This window comes from Amaranthus tricolor, chromosome 5, assembly GCF_026212465.1.
Source record: "Amaranthus tricolor cultivar Red isolate AtriRed21 chromosome 5, ASM2621246v1, whole genome shotgun sequence".
Lineage (NCBI taxonomy): Eukaryota > Viridiplantae > Streptophyta > Magnoliopsida > Caryophyllales > Amaranthaceae > Amaranthus > Amaranthus tricolor.
In genome coordinates, this window is record NC_080051.1 from 979,261 (window position 1) to 991,803 (window position 12,543).

A 12,543-nucleotide genomic window follows, 5' to 3' on the forward strand; every position below is an offset into this window, starting at 1 on the left:
GAATGAACAAGGATTAATGGTCAATGACGAATGAACGATGAAGAATAAACAAGGATCAATGATCAATGACGAATGAACGATGAAGAATGAACAAGGATCAATGATCAATGACGAATGAACGATGAAGAATGAACAAGGATCAATGATCAATGAAGAATGAACAAGGATCAATGATCAAAGAAGAATGAACGATGAAGAATGAACAAGGATCAATGATCAATGAAGAATGAACGAAGAAGAATGAACAAGGAGTAATAGTCAATGACGAATGAACGATGAAGAATGAACAAGGATCAATGATCAATGACGAATGAACGATGAAGAATGAACAAGGATCAATGATCAATGAAGAATGAACGATGAAGAATGAACAAGGATCAATGATTAATGAAGAATGAACAAGGATCAATGATCAAAGAAGAATGAACGATGAAGAATGAACAAGGATTAATGGTCAATGACGAATGAACGATGAAGAATGAACAAGGATTAATGGTCAATGACGAATGAACGATGAAGAATGAACAAGGGTCAATGATCAATGAAGAATGAACGATGAAGAATGAACAAGGATTAATGGTCAATGACGAATGAATGATGAAGAATGAACAAGGATCAATGATCAATGACGAATGAACGATGAAGAATGAACAAGGATCAATGATCAATGAAGAATGAACGATGAAGAATGAACAAGGAACAATGATCAATGAAGAATGAACGATGAAGAATGAACAAGGATTAATGGTCAATGACGAATGAACGATGAAGACTGAACAAGGATCAATGATCAATGATCAATGAAGAATGAACGATGAAGAATGAACAAGGATCAATGATCAATGAAGAATGAACGACGAAGAATGAACAAGGATTAATGGTCAATGACGAATGAACGATGAAGAATGAACAAGGATCAATGATCAATGACGAATGAACGATGAAGAATGAACAAGGATCAATGATCAATGACTAATGAACGATGAAGAATGAACAAGGATCAATGATTAATGAAGAATGAACAAGGATCAATGATCAAAGAAGAATGAACGATGAAGAATGAACAAGGATTAATGGTCAATGACGAATGAACGATGAAGAATGAACAAGGATCAATGATCAATGAAGAATGAACGATGAAGAATGAACAAGGATTAATGGTCAATGACGAATGAACGATGAAGAATGAACAAGGATCAATGATCAATGAGGAATGAACGATGAAGAATGAACAAGGATCAATTCTCAATGAAGAATGAACGATGAAGAATGAACAAGGATCAATTCTCAATGAAGAATGAACGATGAAGAATGAACAAGGAACAATGATCAATGAAGAATGAACGATGAAGAATGAACAAGGATTAATGGTCAATGACGAATGAACGATGAAGAATGAACAAGGATCAATGATCAATGAAGAATGAACGATGAAGAATGAACAAGGATTAATGGTCAATGACGAATGAATGATGAAGAATGAACAAGGATCAATGATTAATGACGAATGAACGATGAAGAATGAACAAGGATCAATGATCAATGACGAATGAACGATGAAGAATGAACAAGGATCAATGATCAATGAAGAATGAACGATGAAGAATGAAAAAGGAGTAATGGTCAATGACGAATGAACGATGAAGAATGAACAAGGAACAATGATCAATGACGAATGAACGATGAAGAATGAACAAGGATCAATGATCAATGAAGAATGAACGATGAAGAATGAACAAGGAGTAATGGTCAATGACGAATGAACGATGAAGAATGAACAAGGATCAATGATCAATGAGTAATGAACGATGAAGAATGAACAAGGATCAATGATTAATGAAGAATGAACAAGGATCAATCATCAAAGAAGAATGAACGATGAAGAATGAACAAGGATCAATGATCAATGAAGAATGAACGATGAAGAATGAACAAGGAATAATGGTCAATGACGAATGAACGATGAAGAATGAACAAGGATCAATGATCAATGACGAATGAACGATGAAGATGAACAAGGATCAATGATCAATGAAGAATGAACAAGGATCAATGATCAAAGAAGAATGAACGATGAAGAATGAACAAGGATCAATGATCAATGAAGAATGAACGATGAAGAATGAACAAGGATTAATGGTCAATGACGAATGAACGATGAAGAATGAACAAGGATCAATGATCAATGAAGAATGAACGATGAAGAATGAACGATGAAGAATGAACAAGGAGTAATGGTCAATGACGAATGAACGCTGAAGAATGAACAAGGATCAATGATCAATGACGAATGAACGATGAAGAATGAACAAGGATCAATGATCAATGAAGAATGAACGATGAAGAATGAACAAGGATCAATGATCAATGAAGAATGAACGATGAAGAATGAACAAGGATCAATTCTCAATGAAGAATGAACGATGAAGAATGAACAAGGAACAATGATCAATGAAGAATGAACGATGAAGAATGAACAAGGATTAATGGTCAATGACGAATGGATCAATGATCAATGAAGAATGAACGATGAAGAATGAACAAGGAGTAATGGTCAATGACGAATGAACGATGAAGAATGAACAAGGATCAATGATCAATGACGAATGAACGATGAAGAATGAACAAGGATCAATGATCAATGACGAATGAACGATGAAGAATGAACAAGGATCAATGATCAATGAAGAATGAACAAGGATCAATGATCAAAGAAGAATGAACGATGAAGAATGAACAAGGAACAATGATCAATGAAGAATGAACGATGAAGAATGAACAAGGATTAATGGTCAATGACGAATGAACGATGAAGAATGAACAAGGATCAATGATCAATGAAGAATGAACGATGAAGAATGAACAAGGATCAATGATCAATGAAGAATGAACGACGAAGAATGAACAAGGATTAATGGTCAATGACGAATGAACGATGAAGAATGAACAAGGATCATTGATCAATGACGAATGAACGATGAAGAATGAACAAGGAACAATGATCAATGAAGAATGATCGATGAAGAATGAGCAAGGATTAATGGTCAATGACGAATGAACGATGAAGAATGAACAAGGATCAATGCTCAATGAAGAATGAACGATGAAGAATGAACAAGGATCAATGACCAATGAAGAATGAACGATGAAGAATGAACAAGGATTAATGGTCAATGACGAATGAACGATGAAGAATGAACGAGGATCAATGATCATTGAAGAATGAACGATGAAGAATGAACAAGGATTAATGGTCAATGACGAATGAACGATGAAGAATAAACAAGGATCAATGATCAATGACGAATGAACGATGAAGAATGAACAAGGATCAATGATCAATGACGAATGAACGATGAAGAATGAACAAGGATCAATGATCAATGAAGAATGAACAAGGATCAATGATCAAAGAAGAATGAACGATGAAGAATTAACAAGGATCAATGATCAATGAAGAATGAACGATGAAGAATGAACAAGGATTAATGGTCAATGACGAATGAACGATGAAGAATGAACAAGGATCAATGATCAATGAAGAATGAACGATGAAGAATGAACAAGGATCAATGATCAATGACGAATGAACGATGAAGAATGAACAAGGATCAATGATCAATGAAGAATGAACAAGGATCAATGATCAAAGAAGAATGAACGATGAAGAATGAACAAGGAACAATGATCAATGAAGAATGAACGATGAAGAATGAACAAGGATTAATGGTCAATGACGAATGAACGATGAAGAATGAACAAGGATCAATGATCAATGAAGAATGAACGATGAAGAATGAACAAGGATCAATGATCAATGAAGAATGAACGACGAAGAATGAACAAGAATTAATGGTCAATGACGAATGAACGATGAAGAATGAACAAGGATCAATGATCAATGACGAATGAACGATGAAGAATGAACAAGGATCAATGATCAATGAAGAATGAACGATGAAGAATGAACAAGGAATAATGGTCAATGACGAATGAACGATGAAGAATGAACAAGGATCAATGATCAATGACGAATGAACGATGAAGAATGAACAAGGATCAATGATCAATGAAGAATGAACAAGGATCAATGATCAAAGAAGAATGAACGATAAAGAATGAACAAGGATCAATGATCAATGAAGAATGAACGATGAAGAATGAACAAGGATTAATGGTCAATGACGAATGAACGATGAAGAATGAACAAGGATCAATGATCAATGAAGAATGAACGATGAAGAATGAACAAGGATTAATGGTCAATGAAGAATGAACGATGAAGAATGAACAAGGATTAATGGTCAATGACGAATGAATGATGAAGAATGAACAAGGATCAATGATCAATGACGAATGAACGATGAAGAATGAACAAGGATCAATGATCAATGACGAATGAACGATGAAGAATGAACAAGGATCAATGATCAATGAAGAATGAACGATGAAGAACGAACAAGGAGTAATGGTCAATGACGAATGAACGATGAAGAATGAACAAGGATCAATGATCAATGACGAATGAACGATGAAGAATGAACAAGGATCAATGATCAATGAAGAATGAACGATGAAGAATGAACAAGGATCAATGATCAATGAAGAATGAACGATGAAGAATGAACAAGGATCAATTCTCAATGAAGAATGAACGATGAAGAATGAACAAGGAACAATGATCAATGAAGAATGAACGATGAACAATGAACAAGGATTAATGGTCAATGACGAATGGATCAATGATCAATGAAGAATGAGCGATGAAGAATGAACAAGGAGTAATGGTCAATGACGAATGAACGATGAAGAATGAACAAGGATCAATGATCAATGACGAATGAACGATGAAGAATGAACAAGGATCAATGATCAATGACGAATGAACGATGAAGAATGAACAAGGATCAATGATCAATGAAGAATGAACAAGGATCAATGATCAAAGAAGAATGAACGATGAAGAATGAACAAGGAACAATGATCAATGAAGAATGAACGATGAAGAATGAACAAGGATTAATGGTCAATGACGAATGAACGATGAAGAATGAACAAGGATCAATGATCAATGAAGAATGAACGATGAAGAATGAACATGGATCAATGATCAATGAAGAATGAACGATGAAGAATGAACAAGGATCAATTCTCAATGAAGAATGAACGATGAAGAATGAACAAGGAACAATGATCAATGAAGAATGAACGATGAAGAATGAACAACGATCATCAATGAAGAATGAACGATGAAGAATGAACAAGGAACAATGATCAATGAAGAATGATCGATGAAGAATGAGCAAGGATTAATGGTCAATGACGAATGAACGATGAAGAATGAACAAGGATCAATGCTCAATGAAGAATGAACGATGAAGAATGAACAAGGATCAATGATCAATGAAGAATGAACGATGAAGAATGAACAAGGATTAATGGTCAATGACGAATGAACGATGAAGAATGAACGAGGATCAATGATCAATGAAGAATGAACGATGAAGAATGAACAAGGATTAATGGTCAATGACGAATGAACGATGAAGAATAAACAAGGATCAATGATCAATGACGAATGAACGATGAAGAATGAACAAGGATCAATGATCAATGACGAATGAACGATGAAGAATGAACAAGGATCAATGATCAATGAAGAATGAACAAGGATCAATGATCAAAGAAGAATGAACGATGAAGAATGAACAAGGATCAATGATCAATGAAGAATGAACGAAGAAGAATGAACAAGGAGTAATAGTCAATGACGAATGAACGATGAAGAATGAACAAGGATCAATGATCAATGACGAATGAACGATGAAGAATGAACAAGGATCAATGATCAATGAAGAATGAACGATGAAGAATGAACAAGGATCAATGATTAATGAAGAATGAACAAGGATCAATGATCAAAGAAGAATGAACGATGAAGAATGAACAAGGATTAATGGTCAATGACGAATGAACGATGAAGAATGAACAAGGATTAATGGTCAATGACGAATGAACGATGAAGAATGAACAAGGGTCAATGATCAATGAAGAATGAACGATGAAGAATGAACAAGGATTAATGGTCAATGACGAATGAATGATGAAGAATGAACAAGGATCAATGATCAATGACGAATGAACGATGAAGAATGAACAAGGATCAATGATCAATGAAGAATGAACGATGAAGAATGAACAAGGAACAATGATCAATGAAGAATGAACGATGAAGAATGAACAAGGATTAATGGTCAATGACGAATGAACGATGAAGACTGAACAAGGATCAATGATCAATGATCAATGAAGAATGAACGATGAAGAATGAACAAGGATCAATGATCAATGAAGAATGAACGACGAAGAATGAACAAGGATTAATGGTCAATGACGAATGAACGATGAAGAATGAACAAGGATCAATGATCAATGACGAATGAACGATGAAAAATGAACAAGGATCAATGATCAATGACTAATGAACGATGAAGAATGAACAAGGATCAATGATTAATGAAGAATGAACAAGGATCAATGATCAAAGAAGAATGAACGATGAAGAATGAACAAGGATTAATGGTCAATGACGAATGAACGATGAAGAATGAACAAGGATCAATGATCAATGAAGAATGAACGATGAAGAATGAACAAGGATTAATGGTCAATGACGAATGAACGATGAAGAATGAACAAGGATCAATGATCAATGAGGAATGAACGATGAAGAATGAACAAGGATCAATTCTCAATGAAGAATGAACGATGAAGAATGAACAAGGATCAATTCTCAATGAAGAATGAACGATGAAGAATGAACAAGGAACAATGATCAATGAAGAATGAACGATGAAGAATGAACAAGGATTAATGGTCAATGACGAATGAACGATGAAGAATGAACAAGGATCAATGATCAATGAAGAATGAACGATGAAGAATGAACAAGGATTAATGGTCAATGACGAATGAATGATGAAGAATGAACAAGAATCAATGATTAATGACGAATGAACGATGAAGAATGAACAAGGATCAATGATCAATGACGAATGAACGATGAAGAATGAACAAGGATCAATGATCAATGAAGAATGAACGATGAAGAATGAAAAAGGAGTAATGGTCAATGACGAATGAACGATGAAGAATGAACAAGGAACAATGATCAATGACGAATGAACGATGAAGAATGAACAAGGATCAATGATCAATGAAGAATGAACGATGAAGAATGAACAAGGAGTAATGGTCAATGACGAATGAACGATGAAGAATGAACAAGGATCAATGATCAATGAGTAATGAACGTTGAAGAATGAACAAGGATCAATGATTAATGAAGAATGAACAAGGATCAATCATCAAAGAAGAATGAACGATGAAGAATGAACAAGGATCAATGATCAATGAAGAATGAACGATGAAGAATGAACAAGGAATAATGGTCAATGACGAATGAACGATGAAGAATGAACAAGGATCAATGATCAATGACGAATGAACGATGAAGATGAACAAGGATCAATGATCAATGAAGAATGAACAAGGATCAATGATCAAAGAAGAATGAACGATGAAGAATGAACAAGGATCAATGATCAATGAAGAATGAACGATGAAGAATGAACAAGGATTAATGGTCAATGACGAATGAACGATGAAGAATGAACAAGGATCAATGATCAATGAAGAATGAACGATGAAGAATGAACGATGAAGAATGAACAAGGAGTAATGGTCAATGACGAATGAACGATGAAGAATGAACAAGGATCAATGATCAATGACGAATGAACGATGAAGAATGAACAAGGATCAATGATCAATGAAGAATGAACGATGAAGAATGAACAAGGATCAATGATCAATGAAGAATGAACGATGAAGAATGAACAAGGATCAATTCTCAATGAAGAATGAACGATGAAGAATGAACAAGGAACAATGATCAATGAAGAATGAACGATGAAGAATGAACAAGGATTAATGGTCAATGACGAATGGATCAATGATCAATGAAGAATGAACGATGAAGAATGAACAAGGAGTAATGGTCAATGACGAATGAACGATGAAGAATGAACAAGGATCAATGATCAATGACGAATGAACGATGAAGAATGAACAAGGATCAATGATCAATGACGAATGAACGATGAAGAATGAACAAGGATCAATGATCAATGAAGAATGAACAAGGATCAATGATCAAAGAAGAATGAACGATGAAGAATGAACAAGGAACAATGATCAATGAAGAATGAACGATGAAGAATGAACAAGGATTAATGGTCAATGACGAATGAACGATGAAGAATGAACAAGGATCAATGATCAATGAAGAATGAACGATGAAGAATGAACAAGGATCAATGATCAATGAAGAATGAACGACGAAGAATGAACAAGGATTAATGGTCAATGACGAATGAACGATGAAGAATGAACATGGATCATTGATCAATGACGAATGAACGATGAAGAATGAACAAGGAACAATGATCAATGAAGAATGATCGATGAAGAATGAGCAAGGATTAATGGTCAATGACGAATGAACGATGAAGAATGAACAAGGATCAATGCTCAATGAAGAATGAACGATGAAGAATGAACAAGGATCAATGACCAATGAAGAATGAACGATGAAGAATGAACAAGGATTAATGGTCAATGACGAATGAACGATGAAGAATGAACGAGGATCAATGATCATTGAAGAATGAACGATGAAGAATGAACAAGGATTAATGGTCAATGACGAATGAACGATGAAGAATGAACAAGGATCAATGATCAATGAAGAATGAACGATGAAGAATGAACAAGGATTAATGGTCAATGTTGAATGAACGATGAAGAATGAACAAGGATCAATGATCAATTACGAATGAACGATGAAGAATGAACAAGGATCAATTCTCAATGAAGAATGAACGATGAAGAATGAACAAGGAACAATGATCAATGAAGAATGAACGATGAAGAATGAACAAGGATTAATGGTCAATGATGAATGGATCAATGATCAATGAAGAATGAACGATGAAGAATGAACAAGGAGTAATGGTCAATGACGAATGAACGATGAAGAATGAACAAGGATCAATGATCAATGACGAATGAACGATGAAGAATGAACAAGGATCAATGATCAATGACGAATGAACGATGAAGAATGAACAAGGATCAATGATCAATGAAGAATGAACAAGGATCAATGATCAAAGAAGAATGAACGATGAAGAATGAACAAGGAACAATGATCAATGAAGAATGAACGATGAAGAATGAACAAGGATTAATGGTCAATGACGAATGAACGATGAAGAATGAACAAGGATCAATGATCAATGAAGAATGAACGATGAAGAATGAACAAGGATCAATGATCAATGAAGAATGAACGACGAAGAATGAACAAGGATTAATGGTCAATGACGAATGAACGATGAAGAATGAACAAGGATCATTGATCAATGACGAATGAACGATGAAGAATGAACAAGGAACAATGATCAATGAAGAATGATCGATGAAGAATGAGCAAGGATTAATGGTCAATGACGAATGAACGATGAAGAATGAACAAGGATCAATGCTCAATGAAGAATGAACGATGAAGAATGAACAAGGATCAATGACCAATGAAGAATGAACGATGAAGAATGAACAAGGATTAATGGTCAATGACGAATGAACGATGAAGAATAAACAAGGATCAATGATCAATGACGAATGAACGATGAAGAATGAACAAGGATCAATGATCAATGACGAATGAACGATGAAGAATGAACAAGGATCAATGATCAATGAAGAATGAACAAGGATCAATGATCAAAGAAGAATGAACGATGAAGAATGAACAAGGATCAATGATCAATGAAGAATGAACGAAGAAGAATGAACAAGGAGTAATAGTCAATGACGAATGAACGATGAAGAATGAACAAGATTCAATGATCAATGACGAATGAACGATGAAGAATGAACAAGGATCAATGATCAATGAAGAATGAACAAGGATCAATGATCAAAGAAGAATGAACGATGAAGAATTAACAAGGATCAATGATCAATGAAGAATGAACGATGAAGAATGAACAAGGATTAATGGTCAATGACGAATGAACGATGAAGAATGAACAAGGATCAATGAAGAATGAACGATGAAGAATGAACAAGGATTAATGGTCAATGACAAATGAACGATGAAGAATGAACAAGGATCAATGATCAATGACGAATGAACGATGAAGAATGAACAAGGATCAATAATCAATGACGAATGAACGATGAAGAATGAACAAGGATCAATGATCAATGACGAATGAACGATGAAGAATGAACAAGGATCAATGATCAGTGACGAATGAACGATGAAGAATGAACAAGGATCAATGATCAATGAAGAATGAACAAGGATCAATGATCAAAGAAGAATGAACGATGAAGAATGAACAAGGATCAATGATCAATAAAGAATGAACGATGAAGAATGAACAAGGATCAATGATCAATGAAGAATGAACGATGAAGAATGAACAAGGATCAATTCTCAATGAAGAATGAACGATGAAGAATGAACAAGGATCAATTCTCAATGAAGAATGAACGATGAAGAATGAACAAGGAACAATGATCAATGAAGAATGAACGATGAAGAATGAACAAGGATTAATGGTCAATGACGAATGAACGATGAAGAATGAACAAGGATCAATGATCAATGAAGAATGAACGATGAAGAATGAACAAGGATCAATGATCAATGAAGAATGAACGACGAAGAATGAACAAGGATTAATGGTCAATGACGAATGAACGATGAAGAATGAACAAGGATCAATGATCAATGACCAATGACGAATGAACGATGAAGAATGAACAAGGATCAATGATCAATGAAGAATGAACGATGAAGAATGAACAAGGAGTAATGGTCAATGACGAATGAACGATGAAGAATGAACAAGGATCAATGATCAATGACTAATGAACGATGAAGAATGAACAAGGATCATTGATTAATGAAGAATGAACAAGGATCAATGATCAAAGAAGAATGAACGATGAAGAATGAACAAGGATCAATGATCAATGAAGAATGAACGATGAAGAATGAACAAGGAATAATGGTCAATGACGAATGAACGATGAAGAATGAACAAGGATCAATGATCAATGACGAATGAACGATGAAGAATGAACAAGGATCAATGATCAATGAAGAATGAACAAGGATCAATGATCAAAGAAGAATGAACGATGAAGAATGAACAAGGATCAATGATCAATGAAGAATGAACGATGAAGAATGAACAAGGATTAATGGTCAATGACGAATGAACGATGAAGAATGAACAAGGATCAATGATCAATGAAGAATGAACGATAAAGAATGAACAAGGAACAATGATCAATGAAGAATGATCGATGAAGAATGAGCAAGGATTAATGGTCAATGACGAATGAACGATGAAGAATGAACAAGGATCAATTCTCAATGAAGAATGAACGATGAAGAATGAACAAGGATCAATTCTCAATGAAGAATGAACGATGAAGAATGAACAAGGATTAATGGTCAATGACGAATGAATGATGAAGAATGAACGAGGATCAATGATCAATGACGAATGAACGATGAAGAATGAACAAGGATCAATGATCAATGACGAATGAACGATGAAGAATGAACAAGGATCAATGATCAATGAAGAATGAACGATGAAGAATGAACAAGGAGTAATGGTCAATGACGAATGAACGATGAAGAATGAACAAGGATCAATGATCAATGACGAATGAACGATGAAGAATGAACAAGGATCAATGATCAATGAAGAATGAACAAGGATCAATGGTCAATGACGAATGAACGATGAAGAATGAACAAAGATTAATGGTCAATGACGAATGAACGATGAAGAATGAACAAGGATCAATGATCAATGACGAATGAACGATGAAGAATGAACAAGGATCAATGATCAATGAAGAATGAACGATGAAGAATGAACAAGGAACAATGATCAATGAAGAATGATCGATGAAGAATGAGCAAGGATTAATGGTCAATGACGAATGAACGATGAAGAATGAACAAGGATCAATTCTCAATGAAGAATGAACGATGAAGAATGAACAAGGATCAATTCTCAATGAAGAATGAACGATGAAGAATGAACAAGGAACAATGATCAATGAAGAATGAACGATGAAGAATGAACAAGGATTAATGGTCAATGACGAATGAACGATGAAGAATGAACAAGGATCAATGATCAATGAAGAATGAACGATGAAGAATGAACAAGGATCAATGATCAATGAAGAATGAACGACGAAGAATGAACAAGGATTAATGGTCAATGACGAATGAACGATGAAGAATGAACAAGGATCAATGATCAATGACGAATGAACGATGAAGAATGAACAAGGATCAATGATCAATGAAGAATGAACGATGAAGAATGAACAAGGAGTAATGGTCAATGACGAATGAACGATGAAGAATGAACAAGGATC